The sequence below is a fragment of the Nycticebus coucang genome, chromosome 20 (assembly GCF_027406575.1).
Source record: "Nycticebus coucang isolate mNycCou1 chromosome 20, mNycCou1.pri, whole genome shotgun sequence".
Classification (NCBI taxonomy): Eukaryota; Metazoa; Chordata; class Mammalia; order Primates; family Lorisidae; genus Nycticebus; species Nycticebus coucang.
In genome coordinates, this window is record NC_069799.1 from 28,223,876 (window position 1) to 28,251,298 (window position 27,423).

At 38.5% G+C, this 27,423-nt stretch overlaps 1 pseudogene; it reads left to right on the plus strand.

The window, feature by feature from the left end:
* The window catches only part of LOC128572530 (RNA-binding E3 ubiquitin-protein ligase MEX3C-like), a 42,962-nt pseudogene extending 15,873 nt beyond the window's left edge, over positions 1-27,089 (plus strand).
* Positions 27,090-27,423: the final 334 nt, after the last annotated feature.

The window sequence follows — 27,423 nt, forward strand, 5'->3', positions numbered from 1 at the left end:
ATACCCAGACTCACGGTGCCCAGATGCAAGGAAGCTGTTACTCAGCTGCCATATTGCTCCACCTCCCGTGTTTGGTACATTTTCATCACACTGCTTAACATAGTTTTCTTGGCATTTTCTTAGTTATTGTGTTAAGACATTTATATTTTACATTTACTAAGTTTCACATGTACCCTTGTAACATGCACTATAGTTGTAATCACACAATTCACCCTTCCTCCGCCCATCCTCCCCACCAGAAACTTACTTAAGTACGATAATTACTGTCTCTTCTAGTATTTTTATAGTTTCATGTCTTAAGTTTAAATCTTTAATCAAGTGAGAGGCTATCTTAGTTAATGGTGAAAGGTGTGGGTCCAGTTTCAGTCTGCTAGAGGTTGGCAGCCAGTTCACCCAGCACCATTTGTTAAATAGAGAATCTTTTCCCCACTGAATGTTTTTAATTGGATTGTCAAAGATCAAATAACAGTAACCACCCTACCTGGCCTAAGAGAGTGTAGGGAAAACCCTTGAAGAAACTGGTCTGGGCGAGTATTTTATGAGGAGGACCCCCCGGGCAATTGAAACAGCTTCAAAAATACACTACTGGGACCTGATCAAACTAAAAAGCTTCTGCACAGCCAAGAACGCAGTAAGTAAAGCAAGAAAACAGCCTTCAGAATGGGAGAAGATATTTGCAGGTTATGTCTTTGACAAAGGTTTAATAACCAGAATCCACAGAAAACTCAAACGTATAAGCAAGAAAAGAACAAGTGATCCCATCTCAGGCTGAGCAAGGTACTAGAAGAGAAACTTCTTTGAAGAAGACAGGCGCACGGCCTACAGACCTATGAAAAAATGCTCATCATCTTTAATCATCAGAGAAATCTAAATCAAAACTACCTTGAGATACCATCTAACTCCAGTAAAATTAGCCCATATCACAAAATCCCAAGACCAGAGATGTTGGCGTGGATGTGGAGAAAAGGGAACACTTCTACACTGCTGGTGGGAATGCAAATTAATACATTCCTTTTGGAAAGAGGTTTGGAGAACACTTACAGATCTACAAATAGATCTGCCATTCAATCCTATAATTCCTCTGCTAGGCATATACCCAGAAGACCAAAAATCGCATTATAAGAAAGATATTTGTACCAGAATGTTTATTGCAGCCCAATTCATAATTGTGAAGTCATGGAAAAAGCCCAAGTGCCCATCAATCCACAAATGTATCAATAAATTGTGGTATATGTACACCCTGGAATATTAGGCAGCTTTGAAGAAAGATGGAGACTTTACCTCTTTCATGTTTACATGGATGGAGCTGGAACATATTCTTCATAGTAAAGTATGTCAAGAATGGAAGAAAATGTATCCAATTTACTCAGCCCTACTATGAAACTAATTTATGGGTTTCATAGGAAAGCTAAAACTCAGTTATAACCTAATAATATGGGGAAGGGGGAGAAGAAGGGGAGGGAGTGGAGAGGTTGGGCAGAGGGAGGGTGATTAGTGGGATTACACCTCTGGTACATCTGACAAGGGTACATGTGAAACTTAGTGAAGGCAGAATTTGATTGTCTTAACAAAATAACTAAGAAAATGCCAGGAAGGCTATGTTAACCAGTGTGATGAGAATGTGTCAAACTGTTTATAAAATCAGTGCATGGTGCCCCATGATCATATGACTGTACACAGCTATGACTAATACGAAAAAAAATTAATTAATTAATTAATTTAATTTAATTAAAAAATATCAAATAACGGTAAGTAGCTGGATTCATCTCTTGGCTCTCTATTCTGTTCCAGACATCTACTTCTCTGTTTTTGTGCCTGTACCATGCTGTTTTGATCACTATCGATTTGTTGTATAGTCTTAGGTCTGGTACCATGATTCCTCTAGCTTTGTTTTTATTTCTCAGTAATATCTTGGCTATTCGAGCTTTTTTCTGATTCCATATAAAATGAAGTATTATTTTTTTAAGATCTTTAAAGTATGACAGTGGAGCCTTAATAGGGATTGCATTAAAATTATATATTGCTTTGGATAGTATGGACATTTTAACAATGTTGATTCTTCCCAGCCATAGCATGGTATGTTTTTCCATTTGTTGACATTTTCAGCTATTTCTCTTCTTAGAGTTTCATAGTTCTCTTTATAGAGATCTTTCACATCCTTTGTTAGATAAAATCCCAAACATTTCATTGTTGGCACTACTGTGAATGGAATAGAGTCCTTAACTGTTTTTTCAGCTTGACTATTGTTGGTATATATAAAGGCTACTAATTTATGAATGTTGATTTTGTAACCTGAGACACTGCTGTATTCCTTGATTACTTCTAAGAGTTTTGTAGTAGAATCTCTGGTGTTTTCCAGATATACAATCATATCATCTGCAAAGAGAGAAAGCTTGATCTCTTCTGACCCTATATGGATACCCTTGACCACCTTTTCTTCCCTAATTGCAGTGGTTAAAACTTCCGTTACGATGTTAAAGAGCAGTGGAGACAATGGGCAACCTTGTCTGGTTCCTGATCTGAGTTTAAATGATTTCAATTTAACTCCAATCAATACAATACTTGGCTGTGGGTTTGCTGTAGGTGGCCTCTATCAGTTTAAGAAATGTCCCTTCTATAGCAATTGTCCTAAGTGTTCTGATCAAGAAGCCATGCTGTATATTATGAAAAGCTTTTTCTGCATCAATTAAGAGAATCATATGGTCTTTGTTTTTTAATTTGTTTCTGTGCTGAATCATACTTGTAGATTTACGGATATTGAACCAGCCTTGAGACCCTGGAATAAAACTGACGTGGTCATGATGTATAACTTGTTTGAAGTGTTGCTGGATTCTTTTTGTGGGGATCTTGTTGAATATTTTTGCATCTATATTCATTAGTGATATTGGTCTATAATTTTTTTTTTTGTTGTTCAGTCTTTCCCTGATTTGGGGATCAGGATGCTGTTTTCTTCATAGAACGTGTTGGGTAGTCCTCCTTCTTTTTCTACATTTTGGAGCAGGTTAAGTAATATAGGTACTAATTCCTCTTTAAAGGTTTGGTAGAATTCTGAGGTGAAACCATTTGGTTCCGGGATATTCTTTTTAGGGAGGTTTTGTATGGTTGATGCTATTTCAGAACTTGATATGGGCCTGTTCAACATTTCCACTTGATTCTGGCTAAGTCTTGGAAGGTGACGCTCTTCCAGGTATTTGTCAATTTCCCTCAGATTTTCATACTTCTGAGAATAAAGTTTCTTATATTATTCATTAAGGATTTTTTGAATATCTGAGGAGTCTGTTGTTATTTCGTCTTTGTCGTTTCTGATTGATGAGATTAGAGATTTTACTCTTTTTACCTGGTTAGGTTAGCCAAAGATTTATCTATTTCATTGACCTTTTCCAAAAACCAACTTTTTGATTTATTGATCTGTTGTATAATACTTTTGTTTTCAATTTCATTTAATTCTGCTCTAATTTTGGTTATTTCTTTTCTTCTACTGGGTTTGGGGTTGGAATGTTCTTCCTTTTCCAGTTGCTTGCGGTGTCCCATTAGGTTGTCAACTTCTTCTCGTTCCGTTCTCTTGAGGAAGCTTTGTAGTGCAATAAATTTCCCTCTTAGGACTGCTTTGCAGTATCACAGAGGTTCTGATAAATCGTGTCTTCATATTCTTTTTTTCCAAAAATTTGGCAATTTCCTTCTTAATCTCATCTCTGATTCAGCTATCTTTCAGCATAAGGTTATTTAACTTCCATGTTTTTGTATGAGTCTGCAGATTCCTCTTGTTACTGAGCTCCACTTTTATTCCATGGTGGTTCGAAAAGATACAAGGAATAATTTCTATTTCTTTGAATTTACTGAGGTTAGACTTCTGTCCTAAGATGTAATCGATATTGGAATATTTTCCATGGGCTGATGAGAAGTATGTGTATTCAGTTTTGTTGAGATGAAATGTTCTCTAGATGTCTGCTAAATCCAAATGTTGGATGGTTAGGTCTAAATCTAAAATTTATTTGCTCAGCTTCTTATTGGAGGATCTATCCAACACTGCCAAAGGAGTGTTGTAATCTCTAACTATTATGGAGCTGAAGGAATTCATGTGGCTCATGTCTATTAGAGTTTCTCTTATAAACTGCAGTGCATTCTGGTTGGGTGCATAAATATTAATAATTGAAATCTCATTATATTGGGTATTACCCTCAACAAATATGAAGTGATCATTCTTGTCCTTCCTTACTTTTGTTGGTTTAAAGCCTATTGTATCTGCAAATAAAATTGCAACACCTGCTTTTTTCTGATTACCATTTGCCTGAAATATGGATGACCATCCTTTCACCCTGAGTCTATATTTGTCTCTTAAGGTTAGATGTGACTCTTGTATGCAGCAAATATCTGACCTGAGTTTTTGTAACCAGTGAGCTAACCTGTGCCTCTTTAGAGCACAGTTTAAGCCATTCACATTAATGGAGAATATTGATAAGTCTGGTAAAATTTTGGGTGCCGAGTTTTTCGAACGTCCAGTGGACATTTTTAATCCTTTCACCACTTTGGAAGTTGGAGTTTGATCAAAAGTATCTGAGTGAGCTTACTTTTGTGGTAGAGGATTGGGCTGGTCATTATGGAGGATAGTTCTGAGAATACCCTGAAGAGCTGGTTTGGTTATGGCAAATTTCTTCAACGTATGAATGTTGTTAAAGTATTTAATTTCTTCATCCTAAATGAAATTCAGTTTAGCTGGATACAGGATCTGAGGTTGAAAGTTATTTTGCTGAGAGAAGAGAGCAAGATGGCAGCCAAATAACAGCTTCCTTGCATTTGTGCACCATGAGTCTGGGAAGATAGGACTCCAGGCATCTCTGGCTGGTGGGACCTGCCTATCATCACCCCGTGTGGATGCAGGGAGTCAGCGAGAGTTTTTTGGACCCCAAGAGCAGGACTAAAACAGTGGAAAACTGGCAGGTGGTCGCGTGTGTTCAATCGGTCCAAAACTGCCTGCAACAGTAAGTTCAGTTGCAACGATACTGCAAACTGGAAAGTCCTTACCTTTGAACTGTTTTGATGTCTTTGGACTTTGCACTCAGTTGAACTGCCTTGTGGAGAGCCTGAGCAGGAGTGCGGAGAACTTTGGCCATTGTGTAGGGCCCCAGTCTCAGCCACTGAGCTAGACAGAGCTAATAGTGTTCGGCTGTGGGCCACAGGGAGCCATTGTGAGTGATCTACTCTGGCAGGCTCCGCCCTCAGGGTCGCAGAGCTGGTAACCTAGCAACTCAGTAGCCTAAGGGTGGGGTCTGAGCCGCCTTGCACACCTAACCCTCAGGGGCAGAGTGAGACTGGTTTTGGCACACTGGGTAAGTGGAGAGCCACTTCAGCAGTGATTCCAGCGACAAGCACTTTCCTGGGAAAGCTACTGCTCAGCAAGTTTACAAGTTTAAAGTGCCTTTTAGGAGGGCTGAAGAGAGATTTAGGATGTCTACCTGCTGGGGTTTGAGAAATCAGCAAACTCCAGTCTTATCAGAACTGTGATTAACATCTCATACCCCAGAAGACCACATGTTGCCCAGACAATATTCTACAACATATACTTACTGCTTTGTTTTTGGTTCAGTGTTTTTTTTTATTTATTGTGATGTTGTTGATGCTTTGTTTCTTAATTTCAACCTTTTCCATACAGATCTTTTTTCTTTCTCAATTTTTCTAGTTTAATTATAATTAGCCATTGCTGCCTTTTTCAATAAGTAGAACTTCATTTTGGCTAGTGTCTCTACTGATATTATTTGGTTTTTCACCAAATTTTATCCCGCAAAGTTTTCTGTTTGCTTGTTTTGGCTTGATTTATAGCATTTTTATCTTTCCTCTCTACTTGGTGGAGGTGGGGTACTGTGTCTGATCAGATTAGCAAAGAGCTGCTGACCTCAATGGAATGACCCAACAGGGCACCCCCAGAAGGTGGGGTTTTTTATAAGGTTGTGTCAAAGTACCCTACTGTACACCTTTATTGCTCTGTCTCCCTCTTCTGTGCCTCTCTTCTTTTTCTCAATATTCCTTTTACCCATCCCCTCTCCTTTCTCTATTTTTTGATTTTGTCTTTTCACTCGGTCCTCCTTTCTTTCATCCCTTTCTTGCTCTTCAACCTTCTCACCCTTCTGGTCCTGTACCAAAAGGACTCATCGAACCCTTAGTCCACAGGCACGAGAACATAAAGAGCAAGAGGAACTGAAAGGAAAATTAGGGCAAGGAAACAGATAAAAGAAATCACTCATGAGGAAGAATCAGCAGAAAACTCCAGGCAACATGAAGAACCAGTCCAGAACAACCCCACCAAGGGACCATGAGGTAGCTACTGCAGAGGATTCCACCTATAAGAAATGTTAGGAATGACAGAAAGGGAATTTGGAATACACATGATGAAAACAATGAAAGAAATGATGGAAACAATGAAAGAAACTGCTAATAAGGTGGAAAATAACCGAAAGGAAATCCAAAAACTGAATTAAATAAGAGATGAACGATATGAAGAATATAGAAAGGACATAGCAGAACTGAAGGAACTGAAGCAGTCAATTAGGGAACTTAAAGATGCAATGGAAAATATCAGCAACAGGTTAGACCATGCAGAAGAAAGAATTTCAGAGGTAGAAGACAAAGTTCTTGAGATAGATCAGATAGTAAAAGAGGCAGAAAAGAAGAGAGAGAAATACAGGAAATACTTCAACCTGTTCTGCACACTGACCTCCAGAATGGATCAGCAGCAAAGTAAGAACTCAGAAATTAAAGGACAGAACCTAACCTCCACACTGATGCAAAAGATTAAACTAAGCAATGGACTCTCACCAAATAAGACGAATAGAATACTACCACACTTATCAATTATCTCAATGAATGTTAATGGCTTGAATTTCCCACTGAAGAGACATAGATTGGCTGACTTGATTAAAAAACACAAGCCATTCCTTTGCTGTCTGCAAGAAACACACCTGGCTTCAAAAGACAAATTAAAGCTCTGAGTCAAGGGTTGGAAGACAATTTTTCAGGCAAATGGAATTAAGAATAAAAGAGGAGTTGCGATCTTATTTTCAGATACATGTGGATTTAAAGCAACTAAATTCAAAAAAGACAAAGATGGTCACTTTATATTGGTCAAGGGAAAAATACAACAAGAAGAAGTTTCAATTCTAAATATTTATGCACCCAATTTAAATGCTCCCAGATTCTTGAAACAGACCTTACTCAGTCTGAGCAATATGATATCTGATAATACCATAATAACAGGGGAGTTTAACACTTCTGTTACAGACCTGGACAGTTCCTCTAAACAGAAATTAAACAAAGATATTAGAGATTTAATTGAGACACTAGAACAACTGTACTTGGTAGACGCATATAGAACACTCCACCCGAGATAAAGATATACATTCTTCTGATCACCCCATGGAACATTCTCCAAAATTGATCATATCTTGGGACACAGAACAAATATCAACAGAATCAAAAGAATTGAAATTTTACCTTGTATCTCCTTAGACCATAAGGTACTAAAGGTGGAACTCAACTCTAACAAAAATGCTCTACCCCACCCAAAGACATAGAAATTAAACAATCTTCTGTTGAATAACAGATGGGTGCAGGAAGAAATAAAACAGAAAAACATTAACTTCCTTGAGCATAACAACAATGAAGACACAAGCTACCAAAACCTGTGGGATACTGCAAAAGCAGTTTTCAGAGGAAAATTCATCGCTTTAGATGCCTAAATTCCAAAAACAGAAAGAGAGAGCATCAATAATCTCACAAGCCATCTTATGGAATTGGAGAAAGAAGAACAATCTAAACCTAAACTCAGTAGAAGAAAAGAAATATCCAAAATCAAATCAGAGATCAATGAAATTGAAAATGAAAGAATCATTCAGAAAATTAATGAAACAAGGAGTTGGGTTTTTGTAAAAATAAATAAAATAGATAAACCATTGTCCAGACTAATGAGAAACAGAAAAGTAAAATCTCTAGTAACCTCAATCAGAATGATAAAGGGGAAATAACAACTGATCCCACAGAGATACAGGAGATCATCTCTGAATAATACCAGAAGCTCTATGCCCAGACATTTGACAATGTGAAGGAAATGGATCAACATTTGGAGCTCCTGAACAGACCAATTTCAAGCACTGAGATCAAAGAAACAATAAAAAAAATCTTCCAACCAAAAAATGCCTTGGTCCACATGGCTTCACACCAGAAATCTATCAAACCTGCAAGGAAGGGCTTATTCCTGTACTGCAGAAATTATTCCAAAAAATGGAGGAAGAAGGAATCTTCCCCAACACATTCTATGAAGCAAACATCAACCTGATACCAAAACCAGGAAAAGACCCAAACAAAAAGGAGAATTTCAGACCAATCTCACTCATGAATACAGATGCAAAAATTCTCAACAAAATCCTAGCCAATAGATTACAGCTTATCATCAAAAAAGTCATTCATCCTCATCAAGTAGACTTCATCCCAGGGAAGCAAGGATGGTTTAACATACACAAGTCCATAAACATTGTCCACCCTATTAACAGAGGGAAAAATAAAGATCACATGATCCTCTCAATAGATGCAGAAAAAGCATTTGACAAAATCAAGCATCCTTTTCTACTTAGAACACTGAAGAGTATAGGCATAGGTGGCACATTTCTAAAACTGATTGAAGCTATCTATGACAAACTGACAGCTCGTGTTTTACTGAATCGAGTAAAACTGAAAGCTTTTCCTCTTAGAACTGGAACCAGACAAGGTTGTCCTCTGTCACCTTTACTATTCAACATATTTCTGAATGTTCTAGCCAATACAATTAGGCAAGACAAGAAAATAAAGGGAATCCAAATGGGAGCAGAGGAGGTCAAACTCTCCCTCTTTGCTGATGACATGATCTTATACTTAGAGAACCCCAGAGACTCAACCTCAAGACTCCTAGAAGTCATCAAAAAATACAGTAATATTTCAGGATATAAAATCAATGGATCTATAGAGAACTCAAATTACTCCACATGAAAAAAGTCAACAATCCCTTATATTAGTGGGCAAGAGACATGATTAAAACCTTCTCTAAAGATGACAGACGAATGGCTTACAAACACATGAAAAAATATTCATCATCTCTATATATTAGAGAAAGGCAAATCAAAACAACCCTGAGATATCATCTAACCCCAGTGAGAATGGCGCCCATCACAAACTCTCAAAACTTCGGATGGTGCCGTGATTGTGGAGAGAAGGGAACACTTTTACACTGCTGGTGGGACTGCAAACTAGTACAACCTTTCTGGAAGGAAGTATGGAGAAGCCTCAAAGCACTCAAGCTAGACCTCCAATTTGATCCTGCACTCCCATTACTGGGCATCTACCCAGAAGGAAAGAAATCCTTTCATCATAAGGACACTTGTACTAGACTGTTTATTGCAGCTCAATTTACAATCACCAAAATGTGGAAACAGCCTAAATGCCCACCAACACAGGAATGGATTAACAAGCTGTGGTATATTTACACCATGGCATACTATGCAGCCATTAAAAAAAATGGAGACTTTACCTCCTTCGTATTAACCTGGATGGATGTGGAAGACATTATTCTTAGTAAAGCATCACAAGAATGGAGAAGTATGAATCCTATGTACTCAATTTTGATATGAGGACAATTAATGACAATTAAGGTTATGGGGGGGAGGAATAGCAGAAAGAGGGATGGAGGGAGGAGCAGTGGGGCCTTGGTGTGTGTCACAATGTATGGGGGCAAGACATGATTGCAAGAGGTACTTTGCCTAACAATTGCAATCAATGTAACTTTGCTTATTGTACCTTCAATGAATCGCCAACAATAAAAAAAAAAGAAAGTTATTTTGCATTAGGAGATTAAAAGTCAATGACCACCCTCTTCTGTTTTGTAAAGTTTCAGCAGAGAGATCTGCAATCATTCTAATACTCTTCCCTTTGTAGGTAATGGATTTCTCTTGTCTGGCTGCTGTGAGAATTTTCTCCTTCATATTAACTTTAGTGAAGTTAATTATGATATGCCTGGGGGATGTCTTATTGGGATTGAGTCATGCTGGGGTTCTAAAACTGTCTGCTATCTGAATTGCAGAATCTCTTGGCATGTCTGGAAAATTCTCTTTCATAATTTCATGGAGAAGGGCCTCTGTGCCCATTCAAGCCCCTTCATCAGTTTTAAGGGTTCCAATAAAGCGGATATAACCCTTCTTTGAATTATCCCAGAGCTCTCTGAGGGAATGATCTATTTTTCCTCTCCATTTCTCTTCCTCTTTGAAACTTTGGGAGCATTTAAAGGCTTTGTCTTCAATGTCAGAAATCCTTTCTTCTGCTTGCTCCACTCTGTTACTGAGGGATTCTACTGTATTTTTCAGATCTTTCAGGGCTGCAAATTTTTGCTTCATTGTGTCAGAATCTTTGGTGGTTTCGTCTTAAAATTCATTAAATTCTTGAGAGAACTTTTGTATTTCTCCTCAAATTTCTAATTCTGCTTTTGAATTGCTGCTGAAATTTCTAATTCCAAATTTTCCTCCGTTTTATTAATATTGTTCGCAATCCAAATTCTGAATTCGATTTCTGATATCTCAGCCAGCTGTTTATAAATGGGATCTTCAGTTACAACCACCATATCTTTCCTTGGAGGGGTTGATCTATTTTTGTTATTCATGTTACCAGAGTTTTTCCACTGATTCTGCACCATGCTTGTTTTACACCATCTGATTTTTCCCCTGGAGCTTTTTTGAGGACCCATACAGTGCTAAGGTCTTAGAAACTTGGACCCTCTATGGTATGGTGGGGCTAAGTGGTTCTGTCTTGTTTTCAGCTGGTTTCTGTTTGACACTAGGGAAACAGTTACTCTGGGTTGAAGTTTCATCTTTGAAGGAATACCAGCAATTAAGTCATCCCGCCCCCCCACAGGCAACAATTGGAAAACGAAAATCAAACCTTCCTACAACCACACACCGACGGCACCACCTGAATAGTCCTCAGGTGATTGGCTCAGTTCAAACGGTCCAAATCAATTGTCTCAGTCAGCACCCATCTCAGGTGGGAGAGTTTAAAAGGTCTCTGAACTGGATCACAGGTGTTTGGTGACTACTCTAATATGGCTTGCTCCAGTGCTGTGTAGAGTCAGGAGGAGCCACCCAGCAAATAGATCAGTCTGGGAAGGTTGATGCCTCTTTCTCCACCTTGCACCGCTGTTACACCCAATCACTGACAGCCCCACAGTTGGCTCACCCAGTTGCCCGAAGTGAACAGATACTCCAGTGTTTGCACCTGCCTGAATCACAAGGAAATCTATTTCTGCTCAGCCAGGCCATTGCGCTCTGCCTCTATCTAGCAGGGGGAGGTGAGGCCTGACCACCTCGGGTGCTTGATGGAGGCTGGGGGTGTTCACTCAGTTCTAGCCCTGCCCCTGATTGATGTTACTGACAGAACAGAACAGAACAAATTTGCGGGAATTTGTTTCTGTCCCTGCTAAATTCCCCTGCAGAAGAGAAGCTATTTTGAGTTCCCAAAGCCTGCGCCTCAGGCCCTGACTTCGCTCCTGCAGATTTGTATTTGGTTACCTGTCAGTTCTAGCATCCTGTCTTCCTTTGTCTATGGGCGGACAATCCCCTGTGGGCCGGCTGCATCTTAGGCTCAGTAAAGCTATCCTCTGGGTCAGCCCCACCCTGGAACTTCCCGAGTCTGCAAGTGTGTTTCTAGTCCCTGCGCTCCACACAGTACGATAGCGCCTCAGGCAAACCCTTTACTCACAGGGCCTGAATTTCCATCCCAGATATGTTCCGTGGTGGTTGTCACCTGAGTAGATGCCCGGACTCCTCTGGTTGCCCAGGGAGACAGGAGGTGTGGCTTCAGAATACCCGGGAGTGGGCTCTATTGTTGCTAAAAGACAGCTGCTGTTCTGCGCCTCAGGGCACTGCTGCTCCAGTGTGGTTCCCTTTCAGTCGACTGTCCACTCCTCACTCCAGTGCCCCAGAGTCAGCATGGACCAGCTGTAGTTTAGGCACCATCCACACCCCTCAGGAAATCACCCAAGAATCTGGACTCCTGGGAACAGGCCTCCAGACCTCAGAGTGAGAGTGGAGGGGAGTGCTGGGAGCTCAGAGTTGCAAGTAGAGAATATATCTAGTTTTATACAGTTTTATGCCTGGCATGAGAATGCCATGGCACCGTAGTAGGAGAGGTAGGACCAGTTTTTAGAAGGTCTCTCCTGTGGAGTGTAGTGAGAGGACCTTTGAACTCTACTCATTTGTTTGTAGGGCATTCTGAGGCATTTTCATGGGGGAGGGGACTCCCATTCACTTGGTGATGGATTCTGTACCTTTTGTTTATATCCTTGGGGTCACAGCTCACTTCAGTGGCGTTGATGTTTGTTCTTCAACCTTCTCTCTTGGGGCAGCACAAATCCACCAGTTTACTTCCTAAATTTCTGTCTTTTCACTCTCCTTCTGGATGGGAGCCTCTGTGGAATCCCGGCTTCAGTCAGCCATCTTGTCCAGAAGTAGTACTTTTAAAAAGAAAAACAATTTTTATGAAAAAGTCGTAGTTCATCTTATACGGAATCAGAAAAAAAGCTTGAATAACCAAGACATTACTCAGAAATAAAAACAAACATTATCAGACTTAAAATTATAGTGTAAATTGATAGTTATCAAGACAGCATGGTACTGACACAAAAATAGAGAGGTAGATGTATGGAACAGAGTAGAGAACCAAGAGATGAACCTAGCTACTTATCATCATTTGATCTTTGATAAGCCTATCAAAAACATTAACTGGAAGAAAGATTCCCTATTTAGCAAATGGGGCTAGATGAATTGGCTCCTGACATGTAGAAGACTAAAACTGGACTCACACCTTTCACCATTAACAAAAATTGATTCTCACTGGATAAAAAAATTTAAACTTAAGACATGAAACTATAAAGTTACTTGGAGAGAGTTCAGGGAAAGCACTTGAAGAAATTGGCCAGGGAGGATAATTTATAAGGATACCGCCCTCCATGGCAATTGAAGCAGTGCCAAAATTATATTACTGAGTCTGAAATGATTTTTGCTTCCAGAGACAAGGTAAATATCCATATCCCATATATTAATATGTAACTCAACATTCAATCAATTTGCTAATAATCCTAACCTGACATTGGAAGAAGGATGTTCTGCTAGCGAACAGTATCGCCACTGGCTGCCTAGAGAGAAAGACAGACTCTTGGGCGGTGCCTGTGGCTCAAAGGCAGGGCACCGGCCCATATGCCAGAGGTGGCAGGTTCAAAAACTCCGGAAAATAAAAAAAAAACGAAAAGAAAAGAAAGAAAGACAGGCTCTTAACCAGAACCCATAAACCCTGGACTTTGAAAACATACAAAATGTGGCATTCAAGAAATCTTTTTCTCATGACTGCCAGAGACCACATTCAGAACACCATGGTAATCAGGTCAGGCTGTTGTTTCTAAAAATGTCATGTTGAAGAGTGAGAGAATGATGAGCCTAGAAGTCAAACTCATCATGACAACAGAGCGCACACACTCATGTTGCACATCTCTACTCAAAATGACATGTTTTCCTTATTAAACTCACAAAAAAGGCACCTATCCCGAAGACATGGTGGAATCAAAGGCAAAACAGTTGGAAACAATCAAAAAATGCCAAGAAAACCTTAACTGTCAGAAGGGCAGGAAAAATAATGTAATTGTAGGCGTGTTTACCCTACAGGTGATCCAGATACAATTAGGAAGCTAGAAACCATGAAATGAACTCAGCTGTCACAACACACAGCACTGACCTAGTGAAAGAAAAGAAAGGTTACACAAGAACCACATACAGTGAAAGAAAGAAAGAAAGATGTGTTTTCTGAGAGATTTAGCAGCAGGCTTGTGTGGAGCTTTGCCTGAGTGACAGTTTCCCAACCAGTCAGAGAATCTTCAATCACTCTGACCTGCAGGAGCCAGCAAAAACTCTTTGGTCTATCATTGAAGCTTTACCACACCACCTTCCACACCCAATACTCTTGTTTTTTATATTTGTTTTTATATTTTTTATTCCATTCTACATTTCACTTTCCTTCTGCAGCTCTATTATGAAAAAGGAATTTATTAGAAAGATATAAGAGATAATCACTAATTAAGAAGTAGCACATATATGGAAAAACAAATAACCAGTTATTTGAAAAATTAACCATGCATCTGGAAATTAGAACTTAACTATGTCTAAACACCTGGATCCTGCTGAGGATAGAAATTATTCAAGCATTAGTGGATACTAATGTTATTATCTATTTCCCACTTCTCAGATGAATAGTAAAAAGTAGAGATCTTTTTTTTCTTGCAGTTTTTGGCCAGGGCTGGGTTTGAACCTACCACCTTTGGCATAAGGGGCTGGTGCCCTAGTCCTTTGAGCTACAGGCATCGCCCAAAGTAGAGATCATTTTGGTGGAAACAAGAAGGTCACTGTTACTGAACTGAAACATAGGTGCCTCCTTCATATGAGTTTTTCGATTTCTGTCAATCAATAGAAAATTGTGAATGATGTGTTACACACCATTGTCTTGAAACTGTCCTATCTTTGATGTAACATGATAATGAAAGTTTTGTTAAAATAACTAAGATGTCAATACCCAAATGTTCAAAACCCACTATATAAATAGCCACTTAAGCTAAGCTGGCTTATCCTTGGAAAGCATTAGTCTACACATTGGAAATGTTTCATTTTCCCTATCTTTTGTATACTTAAAAAAGTTGTTTTCTGGCTATCATACTATTTCTGTTATAAATCACTGTGTGACTTGAACACAGATTTCATACTATTTCAATTGAATTGTATTGCTGATAAATAGTAGGTGTTGGCTGGGCATAGTGGCTCACACCTGTAAGGCTAGCACTCTGGAATACTAAGGTGGCAGGATCCTTTGATCTTAGGAGTTCAAGAGCAGCCTGAGCAACAGTGAGACCCCACCTCTACGAATAATAGAAAAAATTAGCCAGGTGTTATGGTGGGCTTCTGAAGTTCCAGCCACTTGGGAGGCTGAGGCAGGAGGATCACTTGAACCTAGGATTTCAAAATGCTATGACCTACACCTAACCAGACATTGTGGTGGGTCCCACCTACTTAGGAAGCTGAGGTAAGAGAAACTCTTGAGCCCAAGAACTAGAGGTTCCTGTGAGCTATGGTGATACTATGGCAATCAACCGCCTAGGTGGACAGGATAAGACTCTGTGTCAAATAATAATAATAATAAACAGCTTTTAAAAAAGATAACTGCATGCATCAAATTAACTAGGCAAATGAGATACTTTCTGAAATGCTGAGCTCTTCTGTTGCAAGTGTAAGCAGTCATTGTCCTGGGTGCCTTCTCAGAATTATTATAAAAATGTAATTCTGACAACTTCTCAGCAGTTGAAGGATACCTTGTTGAGCAGAATTTCAGTTATCTTTAACGAAATAATTTTTAGCCCTAAATAATTTTTCAATATAGTAGTAACAGATTCTTTCATAAGAGCAGGCAAATAATTTAATTTCACCTGCTATATAAAGCACTTATCCTTGGGGCACATATCATGGCCCACCTGGTTCCTTAGCTCTCTTCCAGGCTGTTTATTGTAGGCTTTCAGTGCAGGAATTCCTAAGGCACTGGCAGCTACCTGATCTAGAAGATTTCTTTAAATTCATGCTTTTTGAAATGTTCAAAGTTAAATTTCAGAAAACATTATGAATCTATAGGATTATTTCATTTGGGATTTTGATACTCACAATGTCATGTATAAAGTAGATGCTTTGTGCAGATATAGAATAAAGATCTGAAGAAATCCAAGACTCTTCAAATGAATATTCAAGTGAATTTACCGACATGTTTAAAGCACTATAAATGTTACTTTTCCATTCACTATGGTGTGTTCACAAAACAAAGGCAACAACAACTGTAGGAGACACCTGAAAAGGAAAAATCTTGGTAATAAGGGAAGGGGGAAAGGATCGGTCTCTCGATAAAGAGCTCAAGAGCACGTACATCATTGCTTGGCAATCTGTACACGTGTGGTGTAAATAGCCATAGGATCACTTTTATAAATAGCCACAGGAGAAGCTAGTCGGGGCTCCTAGTAAGACTGACTGCTGCACCTTTGAGGCAGTCTGGCAGCTCTGACCTGACTGAGACAACTGGCTCCTCCTGATGGAGAGCCTTACTTGACTGAGACTATGGGCTCCCTGGCACTTATGGGAAACCATACCCCAAGCAAGCTTGTACAGTGGTTCGTGTCCTGGCAGTTTCATGGGCCAGGCCTGCGATGTAGCATCCTGGCTCTGACAGTCAACACACTTGATAGTTAAAAAAACAACTACCTTTGCTTAAAAATGTCTTCATGAGTTATAAATTATTAATGAAAAATAAAAATGTTGATAAAGAACACTTCTGTGCATGTAGAAAATTGAAGTCAACATAATTAAATCTTCATTATTGGAATATAGGCTATAATTTAAAGCTTACTTGTAACAAACCAAATATAGATTTTAAATTACCATAGATTTCATAGTTTAGAGATTTTGCAAGATGATTATAAAGATGAAAAGGCCAGTACATTATTTCCACTAATATGATTTACATGGAAATATTTTGCTTTGAATAATAATCCAGAAAAAGCTTAGAGTCCACAGTCTAACCCAACAAGACCCTACATGTATCTGTAAGTTAGACAATTTTGTCAACAGAAAACATATAATGACTAATTTTAACTCTCTGATTTGTGAAATAGAAAAGGCAACACATAGCCTCTATTCTAAGTGGACATTTACAACCACATGCTGTACTAATATTCCACACTTTTTTATCAGTGAACTGAAAATGCGGGCCTTTAGTTTGGCTTTTCACTTTCATGCCAGCAGCCCCATCTTTCACTTCATGGAAGCCTTTAGTTTGGCTTCTCATTTCATCCCACTAGTTCCATGGCAGTGCTGACAGCTCCAGGGACATCATTTGAAGCTAGTAAAGAAAAATTTGGGGAAAGGTGGCGCCTGTGGCTCAAAGGAATAGGGCACTGGACCTATATGCCAGAGGCGGCAGGTTTCAAACCCAACCTCTGCCAAAAACTGCAAAAAAAAAAAAGGAATAATTTGGGATTATGTTAGGACTTATAGATGGTAAAACTTGTGGAATCCTCCACCTGTTAAATAGACAAATGGGCCACATATAAATAACAAGAACATTAAGCTCTGAAAACACCACCATATAAAACGAATTTTCTTTCAAACTCTTACCAAACTCCGTAAGTATTCTGAATTGTAACCAGTTGAACTGCATTAGGGTCTAAAATCAGTTTGGAAGAACATATGCAATTGTGAAGCTGGCCTGGAGGACGAGCCCTAAGATCAGATGAATCACAATGGTCCCAGGCAAACATCGGAATCATGCTGTAAGCAGTAATTTAATTCTTGCAGAGCGGCTTTTATTTATGGACCAATCTATTGCAACAAACACTTATATCATTATTAAAATGATTTGTTTCAATAAATATTAAGAACTTCTCCATAGGATGAGCATGGCGACTCAATCCTGTATTCCTGGCACTCTGGGAGGTGAATTGCCTGAGCTTAGAAGCAAGAGCAAGACGCTATCTCTACTAAAATTAGAAAAACTAGCTGGGCATTATAGCAGGCACCTGTAGTTCCAGCTGCTCAGGTAGCTGAGGTAAAGAGGATCAGTTAAGCCCTGGAATTTGAGGTTACCGTGGGCTCTGACACTACATGGCACTGAACTGAAGGTGACAAATTCACACTCTGTCTCAAAACAAAACATCCTCCATAAAGCCATCTTTAATGTGAATACCATTCAGAAGATAAGACAGTAAAGGTCAATTTGAGGGATTTATCTTCGATGTTTAATATTTATTTCATTTATTAACCCCTCTCCTCTTTGCCTCAACACAACCTATAGTGACTGTAATGTATAGGGCCTCCCTCAGCATCCCTGGCCCTCATGGGCTCCCTTTATCTCTCCTACAGATAGGCAGAAACACACATTGAATGTGGAGGTTTTTGTCATATTGAGGATTAACCCAAAACCTCAACAAGGCAAAAAATGAGTAAGAGGTGGAAAAACCTCTCTACATCTGTAGCTTCTCCTTAAACACTGGACCCACTATGAAATCATTTCACCTGCATAAAAAATGATTCGCTGACACCAGGGAAGCCCAGTCAACACAGAGGCCCTTAAACTGCAGCTCTTGGAGGGCAGGGGCTGTGTATGACCTACCACACTGGACTTAGGAGGCATTAAGCACTTTGCATCCATGTTTCAAAAGACACCTCTCAAACCACACCCTCCTCTGCCTGCTTCAAATCTTAATTCCTTCCCCAGATTTTCTTTTATACAACATGCTACTCCCATCTTTACATCCATTTGCTTGAGCCATGAAACTGGACATTTTCCAGGACCCTCCTCCTTCACCCCTCATCACCAGCAAGTCGGAAATGGTCCTCGGATATATTTCTAAACGTGGGCAGTTCTTTCTTCCCCTTATTCTGCCACTTCACCTTTTCAGATTTTCCCAGCCCTTCATACTTTCCAGAGGGTTTTAAAAAACATTTAACAAGATTTGAATAATGTTCCCTTGCAAAGTACATGGCTATGATTAACTCTTTGGCTTATGATTGATTATGATTTCTAAGCACCTATTACTCATACTCAGGAATGATTACAAAGGGAAAAGCTATGACCTAAAAGTGGTTTCCAAGTGCAATGATATTAAAATTCGTATGAATGTCAAAAGTTATAAAATGAGGTTGACAAAATGCTGACTTGGCATGCTTTTAGGCCCTTCTTTTCAATTTGCAGTTTTTGTTCTCTATGTGGGAGTCTGTAAGGTCTCCTTCCCTCAGACTCTTAGCCCTGCCACTTCTGCTTTCTGGAATGCTTCAGTATCTCCTGCCCTTCTTGTGGCTGCCTCCTTCTCGTCCTTCAAGTCTCAATTGGTTCTTCCTTGATAAGCCTTCCTTCCCATGTGATCCTCTCTAAGTAGAACCCATGCTAATCATACTTTCCATATTCAGAATATCATTCCTCATAAATACCCTCTTGGCCACCGTGTATCTTGGAGGTTTGTTCTCTTCAATGACTGACTTGCCTACTTTTTGGTGTGATTTCTTCATCTTGGAGGAGTGTACCTGTTCACAAATAGCTGTTCCAGGTTGATTTTTATTTTGGTATTTGATATTTGGATACAACATCGTCTTATTTTAATTTGCCAGTCTTTAAAGTGAGGATTTATATACATAAATTATAAATTATTCTAGCATAATTTAAAACAAACAGGAAAAAGAATATACAGCAATGTAAATGACAGGAAAAGGTATATTGATTAGAAGTGTGAAGAAAATGAACCTCACTACCAGTTTGCTTTGGGGAGGGAAAAATACATAAGCCCCAACCCAAGTTCACTGGCTGTCTGGTCATATACTGCCATCAAAGGCCTCCTATTTTTTACAACAACACTATCATCCTCTTGATGACTTGCCCATCTGATGAATGACAGTGTCCCAAACAGGAAAGGAAAAGATATGCAACATTTTTCCACATTTGATGGTTTTCCTTGCAAAAATTATTATTTTTAGGTACAGACCTCCTACAATCCTGTGCTAACTGCCCTACAAGATGATGAACTTTCTTGAGCACAGTTTGTATACCTTAGAGAAAATTTACCTGGAGCGGCTCCTGTGGCTCAGTTAGTAGGGCGCTGGCCCCATATACTGAAGGTGGTGGGTTCAAACCCGGCCCCCGGCCAAACTGTAACAAAAAATAGCCAGGCATTGTGGTGGGCACCTGTAGTCTCAGCTACTAGGGAGACTGAGGCAAGAGAATGGCCTACGCCCAAGAGCTGGACGTTGCTGTGAGCTGTAACACCAGGCACTCTACCAAGCACTTTATTTACCAAGGGCAACCAAGTGAGGCTCTATCTCTTAAAAAAAAAAAAGAAAGAAAGAAGCAAAAAGAAACAAACAAACAAAAAAAAAAATACACCTGATGACTGCTCCTTTTAAACACTAAAATTTGCAATATAAGACTTATAGACTCTTAAGTTTCAAAAAAATAAGAGACAATGTTGCAGAAAGAACAATGATTGCCTTCAGGGCATTCAACAACGAGGACTGTGTTCATTCAGCACTTGTATAAACTCTGTGACAAGAAGTAAGGCTTATGAAATATTTACATGGGTTGGCATATTTTTGTCTTTATTTTCATAAGGTGCTAAGAGATGTTCTTACAGCTACACTAAACTAATAATTCACTGAATTTAAATACCTACATTTGTAATTGTGGATATTTGCTTCAAGCACTGTTCATGGTTCCCTTGCATAGTTTTTGGGTGACTTCATAAAACTGTATGGAAGATTCACCAGAGTCAAGATTTAATAACTATATACCAAAATACTCCCAAACAAGTGCTATGAAACATCTCTGCATGCACACCTGCATCAAGCTTTTTTGTAGGAAAAGTAGGCCAAGGCCAATACGTAGCACTACTTCACTAGCGAGAGAACATGTTTTAACTGTCAGCATTATCTGGACTGTATTACCTAATTATTGTATAACTTAATAAAGTTAATTTTTCTGAAAAATGTCAAGCAATCATCCAAAAGATTTCTTCTGATAAACAGTATTAAAATAATACTTTCAAAATAATTTTACTATGTCCATGTATATATGTACACACACACATATATACTATATACATACAAGGTTCCTAATGATAAATAGAATAAAATTAAAATTAAATTAAAATTAAAATTAAAATTTCAAAATAATTTTACTACACACACACACTTGTTTATATAAGTGCGATACTAACAAACAAATATATGGAACTCTATACCCATAACATTTTTCAAGTTCAAGACTTAACTTTCTTTACTTTTGGGTCTAGCAAAACTTTTAAATGCCTTATATTTCTTCAGGTGAAAGGGGAATTAATTCTGCAGTCAGATCATGTCCTAAATAACTAAACTTTTCTCTGGAAAATTCAGGTTTTTTCCATGGAAACTTCGTGGACTTTGTAAGCTAATTGTTGCAAGAGGTCAGCTGAATCTATTTCTGAATCTCCCTTAGGAGGAGAATGTATCCAGTGTGCACACTGAATCATCTACACATTGAATAAGAAAAAATTATATTTTGTAAACCTGGTGTAATGTCAGATAAACATAAGAACGGCCTTCAGTAAACCCTGGTGACTTTAAATTTCAAATACATCATTGATTTTTTTCAAATTAAGCTAATGAAGTATTGATTCTCTTTTTTAATTTTCTTTTTATTAAATCATAGCTGTGTACACTAACGCGATCTTGGGGCACCAGGCACTGACTTAACACTGAAGAAAGCCAAGCAAAGGTCCATCACTGGGAATGATTTTGAATTTGTGGCATATTAGACAAGGTATTAGGATTTGAAATTAGTAGAAACATTGTTATTACAATGTTATTTACTGAGTGTTGATCTTGAACAAATCTCTAACATCATCCTTTTCTAATTGGTAGCATTTAAATGTAATGAGGGCTAGTTCAAGAAATAATAAAAGCCCATTCAGGTCATTAACACTGCTTGAGGATGACAATTCCTGAGTAGGTCTTCCCATCATGTCTTTATTTACTTTTATCTCCTTGACAAGGGCTGAGACTAGACATCCTGCCCAGACTGAAAAGGCCTGGGGAAATGAAATCAGGGATAGAACAGTTTCAAACTCAGGTGTTTCCTATATTGTTAACTTCCAGGAATTAGGAAAGTTCTGTTTTCCCTTTGGTGGCTCCCCTTTCTCACACTCCAAGGGCCACAGCTGTTTTGCTTCTATAGATGACATGAGGATTATGGTCCTGCAGGGAGATGAACTCACATCTCTTCTTATAATCATGTCTTTAGGAACAACAATGTACATGCACAGAATAATTCCAAGACTCATCTTGGTGAGTGTCTGTTTCTCTGCTTTGTCAACACTGTGATCTGAAAACTGAGGGGTGGAGGAGGTGGGAAAAAGCAGGAATTTTTTCAGTAAAATGTTCAACTTCTGTGCTCAGAATTTCAGTCTTAAATTGTACCTCATCACAAGTAAACACCATAGATGTTCCCTGACATGAAAATATAAATTTTATGAGTTGTACTAGAGCACAAATGTATAGTTTTGTGCAAAAATATTTATGACTTCTAATGTATTGCATTTTATTTATCTTCTTTTAATCTTTAATCTTTTTCTTAACTTATATGCATGTATATGAAATCTTATCTAGAAAAAAATCTATAGATTTTAATCATATTTTTGCTTTTTAATTTGGAAGATACTTTAAAGTATTTCAACAGTGTAGAGACTGTTTAAACTCATAGTATCACAAAACATGACATATTCTTACTATTATATAATAATTATTTTAATAGGTGGCCATAAATATTATTTAGTTTATTCCATTTGGGTAATTATTTTTAAAGTGAACTTTTTTGTGTTTACCACAGATATATTTGAAAATACTGTTTTCTTATTTCTAATAAATCTTTGTAAAGAAAACAATTAGCTAGATGAATGTGAGCTAAAATGTTCAGCATTAATTTAAATATTTTGTTGTACATTCAGTTTCAGTATTTTAGGTTTTAAAGTAAACTAGGACTTATAACACTGGTTTTAATATTAGTGTGATTAGAGTGTGTGGAATTTCTATATTACCAAGAAAATAATACTTGGTAATATTTGAAAAAGTAGCATACCGTTAAAAAAATTCTCCAACACTATCTTTAACTTTTTCTCCAAAAGTCTCAAATTTTATTTTTTTAATTTAAAGATATATTTATAACCAGCCTGAGAAAGAATGAGACCCCGTCTCTAAAAATAGCTGGGCATTGTGGCAGGTGCCTGCAGTCCCAGCTACTCGGGAGGCAGAAGCAAGAGAATCACCTGAGCCCAAGAATTTGAGGTTGCTGTGAGCTGTGATGCCATGGCATTTTACTGAGGGCAACAAAGTGAGAGTCTGTCTCAAAAAAAAAAAAAATAATATATATATATATATTTATAAAAACTACAAGAAAATTTTAATTTGGTTGCTGAACCTTTACAGCTAAATTTGTGTTAACATTGTCTGAATTTAGTAATAATAGAGGTTTTAGTATCTATGTACCTTTAATAGAGAATATATAGACGGTTGGAACCATTATATTGCTATAAACAAAATGAGGACAGTGATTGCTCATTTCTATCCACAATGAAATCAACACCTCAAATATTTATTAATAAAAACTTCTATTTATATTTTTAAGCATTACTGAATTTTAAGTTTGTATTAAATTATGGTAACATTGTGTATTTCATAAATCAAGTAGGGTAAGGTCAGGTAATTCAGGGACCCAGTGAACCTGATCGGGACACCTGGAGCACAGACGACACTTTCTCCACTTCCCTCAAACTTTATTATTTTACCCAGTTGCTATGACCCTCATCTTCCAAACAGAATGATGCACTGAGATGCCTGTCACCAGCTCCTCAGAGTTTAGATCGATGCTTTCCTAGTGTTGTCCTGATTCTGATGGTCAACAGAACACAGTTTCACAGAGCAATTTTAGAATTTTCCAAAATCTATACCATATAACTTGTAATCAAGCTTCTGCTTTTTTCTTGTTTTTGTCTATGACATTTGCAGTGACACTTCTGCTACTCATACTTTTTCTTTGAAGCCTCACAGTGATGTGTGTGAGATTATGGATAGTCTTGTCAACAACTTTGTGTGGCCTACACTCTGTTAAATCACCAAAAATGGTAAATACACTGCAGTCCCTCACTGGTACTGGATGCTACCAAAGTTCCATGGCATTTGTGCTTTTCATAATGATCCTTTCATTGATTCATTCTTGATGGGAAAGGGGTTCACTTTCCTGAATTCTCCACGTGATTTAGTTTTGTTGGCACCAATGGTACTATATCAACCAAATCACTCTCATCTTCTCACTGAAATTGTCAAAATCATTTTATATCGTTAATGACCTATCATAATGATAATGCTGCTAATAATATAGTGAAATTTATGATGAAAATGACACTTTGGTTAATAAAATAAAACATTGGAGATATTCATTATGTACATTTTATTGTCAAATGAATGCTAAGATCACCACATGTAATCACAAAGTGAAACTATAATTTATCAGAAATAAAATAACACTACTCTAAAAGTCATATATCATGGAAAAGACCAGGAAAGAGGCTTTTCCAAATTATTTTCTTCAAAGAACATATTACTTACAGGCAAAATAATCCCTCTGTTTGTTTAAATGGCTTTTTCATTTTGCTGTACTCCTTTTCTTTTCTTTGAAAGTCTCATCTAAGCCCACAGATTTTTAAATGATCATTTTCACTGGTTATTTTAATATTGATATTTCTCCCACCATTATGTGTGGTTATGCAGGAACATTGGGCTTACAATATTCAAAATAGTCCAAGGTGACAGCCAGAATAAAGAGAATGGATTGATCTGCATTATCTGTCCCTTTTTCTTTTTAATCTGTATTCTGAGAGTGCTCAGGGGCTTCACCTTCAGCATTAGCAACCCCATTGGTAAAGCAATATGCCACGATAAACTTTAGTATTCCCAGCACATATCTTCTATGTGCAGATTTTTTGCAAAGGGACTGGGACTTGGGCCACGGGACACGTGTCTCTAAAGGTTTTGTTGTGCTGTAGTTTAACACAGATTCACTCAACCTCTTTAAAAAGTAGCTAGCGAAAACTGGGAGAAGGAACATGCAGGTCAAGTTGTCACTCTTCACAGTGAGAGCTCAGATGTGCTTTCTGATTTCTTAAATTTTTATTGTTTAAGATAGAACGCAATTGTTTTGGGTACTTTGATCCACCTATCAGTTACCACTCCGGTTTTTCCTCTATATCATTTCTCACAAGTGGGCACCATATTATTGAAACTCCAGTGATTCTTTCATAGTGGATTTGCCAGACTCATCAAATAATAATACAAGATACAAAATTTATTGTAAATTTTAATTAAACAACAATGGACATTGGGTGCATATGTATGTTATTAACAACTAGAAGTTGTTGCATTCTGAGGGTTGAGATAAATTAAATTTCTAAAACAGAAATAAAGGAAACAAATTTTTTTTTACATTGTTATCTGGGGTATTGTTTATTATAACAATTATTCACCTTTTATAAATAATAAAATATATTCCTTTACATTAATCATAGCTCTGGGTGGTGCCTGTGGCTCAAGGAGTGGGGCACTGGCTCCATATACTGGAGGTGGTGGGTTCAAAGCAAGCCCTGTCCAAAAAAAAGAAAAAAAATTAATCATGTGCTGGTTTTATATACAATTTGGAATGCCCACATCAAACTGGTATTAACATAGCCTTCATCTCATTTTCTTAATTTTTGTGTTAAGACGTTTATACTCTACATGTAATAGATTTGACGTGTATCCTTGCAAAATGCACCATGGGTGTGGTCCCAGCCATTACCCTCCCTCCACTATCCACACTTGCCTCCTCCCATACCTCTTCTCCCTTTCATCTTGGGCTGTAGTTGTGTTATATCTTTCTTATGGGAGTGTGGGTGATTATATATTTGTTTCATGGAATATTATGCAGCCTTATAAAATATAATCTTGAAGTACCATATGTTTTGAGGATTCAGGTGAAAGATTTATCATGTTGAATTCAAATGACTTCAAACATTTTTATTGTTAAAAAAAATTAAAGGTGAGGTTAGAATTGAGAAATAGTTGTTTCTAATAGCTATAAACTACCTGACCCGTCCTGTTTTATACTCAGATCAGAATTAAAAAGGATTTCAACCACTATCTTACAACAAATTTATAAGTAGTGTAGCTGGAATACACAAAATAAAATAATGTGAGGTAATTAGGTGCAGCTTTTAAGTAGCAAAATTATTTTTGCTTTCTGTAATTTCGTGAATTATTTTATTCTTCCATCATCACTCTGCATTTGTATGTAATGTTAAGTCATGAATAAAGGCAACACAAACTCATTTTCTAATAATTTTATACATAACCTCCTAGTTTCGATTGGATGGTGGAAGGCTATTTGAACCTGGTGAAGAGCTCCCAGGTTTTTTTTTTTTTTTTGTAGAGACAGAGTCTCACTGTACCGCCCTTGGGTAGAGTGCCGTGGCGTCACACGGCTCACAGCAACCTCTAACTCTTGAGCTCCCAGGTTTTATCATTTGATTTTTTTTAAAGTAATTCAGAAGCTCTTTCAATATGTCATTTCTCTCAACACATCATCTTTTAATAGATACTGCCCAAACCAGGCGATAAGTAGTTCTCACACTGAGTGCTCAGCCCTTACATTCCCAAGACTGCCTTGCTTGTGTTAACTCCATCAACTCCATTGCTAAAGCGTTATGCCACAATAAACTTCAGTATTCCCAGCACATACCTGCTATGTGCAGGTTTTTTGCAAAGGGAATGGAGCTTGGACCAGCGGACACGTGTCTCTGAAGGTTTTGTTGTGCTGTAGTTTAACACAGATTCACTCAACCTCTTTAAAAAGCAGCTAGCGAAAACTGGGAGAAGGAACATGCAGGTCAAATCAATTACGCCGCAGAGGCAGGGCAGGAACACAGATTTTGCAAATTTATTGGATTGTCTTAGCATACACTTGTTATGTCAGGGATAAAATGAAGCTGACCCACTGTTGAAAAGAGAAACATGAGCAGAATAATAGGAAAAGGAACAAACATAACCAAGAGTGATCTTCCTGACATTGGCTGTAATGGCCCGGCCGGAATTAAGGACAGACGACTTCTGTGGCTGTGACCTCTGCCACCGCACTGGTTCTTGAAGGTCTCATTCTGTGCTGGGAAACATCCTCACAGTCAGGAGCGTCAACTTGCTGCTTTCCCCTTTCAGCCCAATGACCGCAAGGTCACTTGTGCTGAAGTGTTTAAAGGAGGAGCCCGATGTCTCCCGCGGGTATGGGATGACAGCCCCGCCCCCACTGTTTTATACTGGGGCACAGGTTTGGGCAGCCGGGAACCCTGCGGCTTCCTGCCTCTTAGCCATAAGTTCCCGCCAAAACTTCTGGCAGCCCTTTAAAACAGCGCCAGTGCTGGGTGAGCCTTGTCTGCTCTCGCCCCTATTTCTGGGCTGGGTGTCGGGAGACCAGCTCTGTCTGGAACTTCCTGTCCTGAAGGTCTTCCGCGCTCTCAAGCTAGCGCTGCGGGTGGCTGCTGTGGGGCGCTGCCCCCTCCCGGCTGCGGGTCGGCCTCTGCAGGAGCTGTTTGACAGTGGCGGGACAGCTCTGCGGGCCTTCTTCGAGCGCCAGGCACGGTCTGAAACTTGAGGTTGTGGCGGTGGCCAAACTGCTGAGGGAGAAGGAACAAGAGCTGCGGGAGGCTGAACACTTTCTGCACGGTAAGGGACCAGGAGA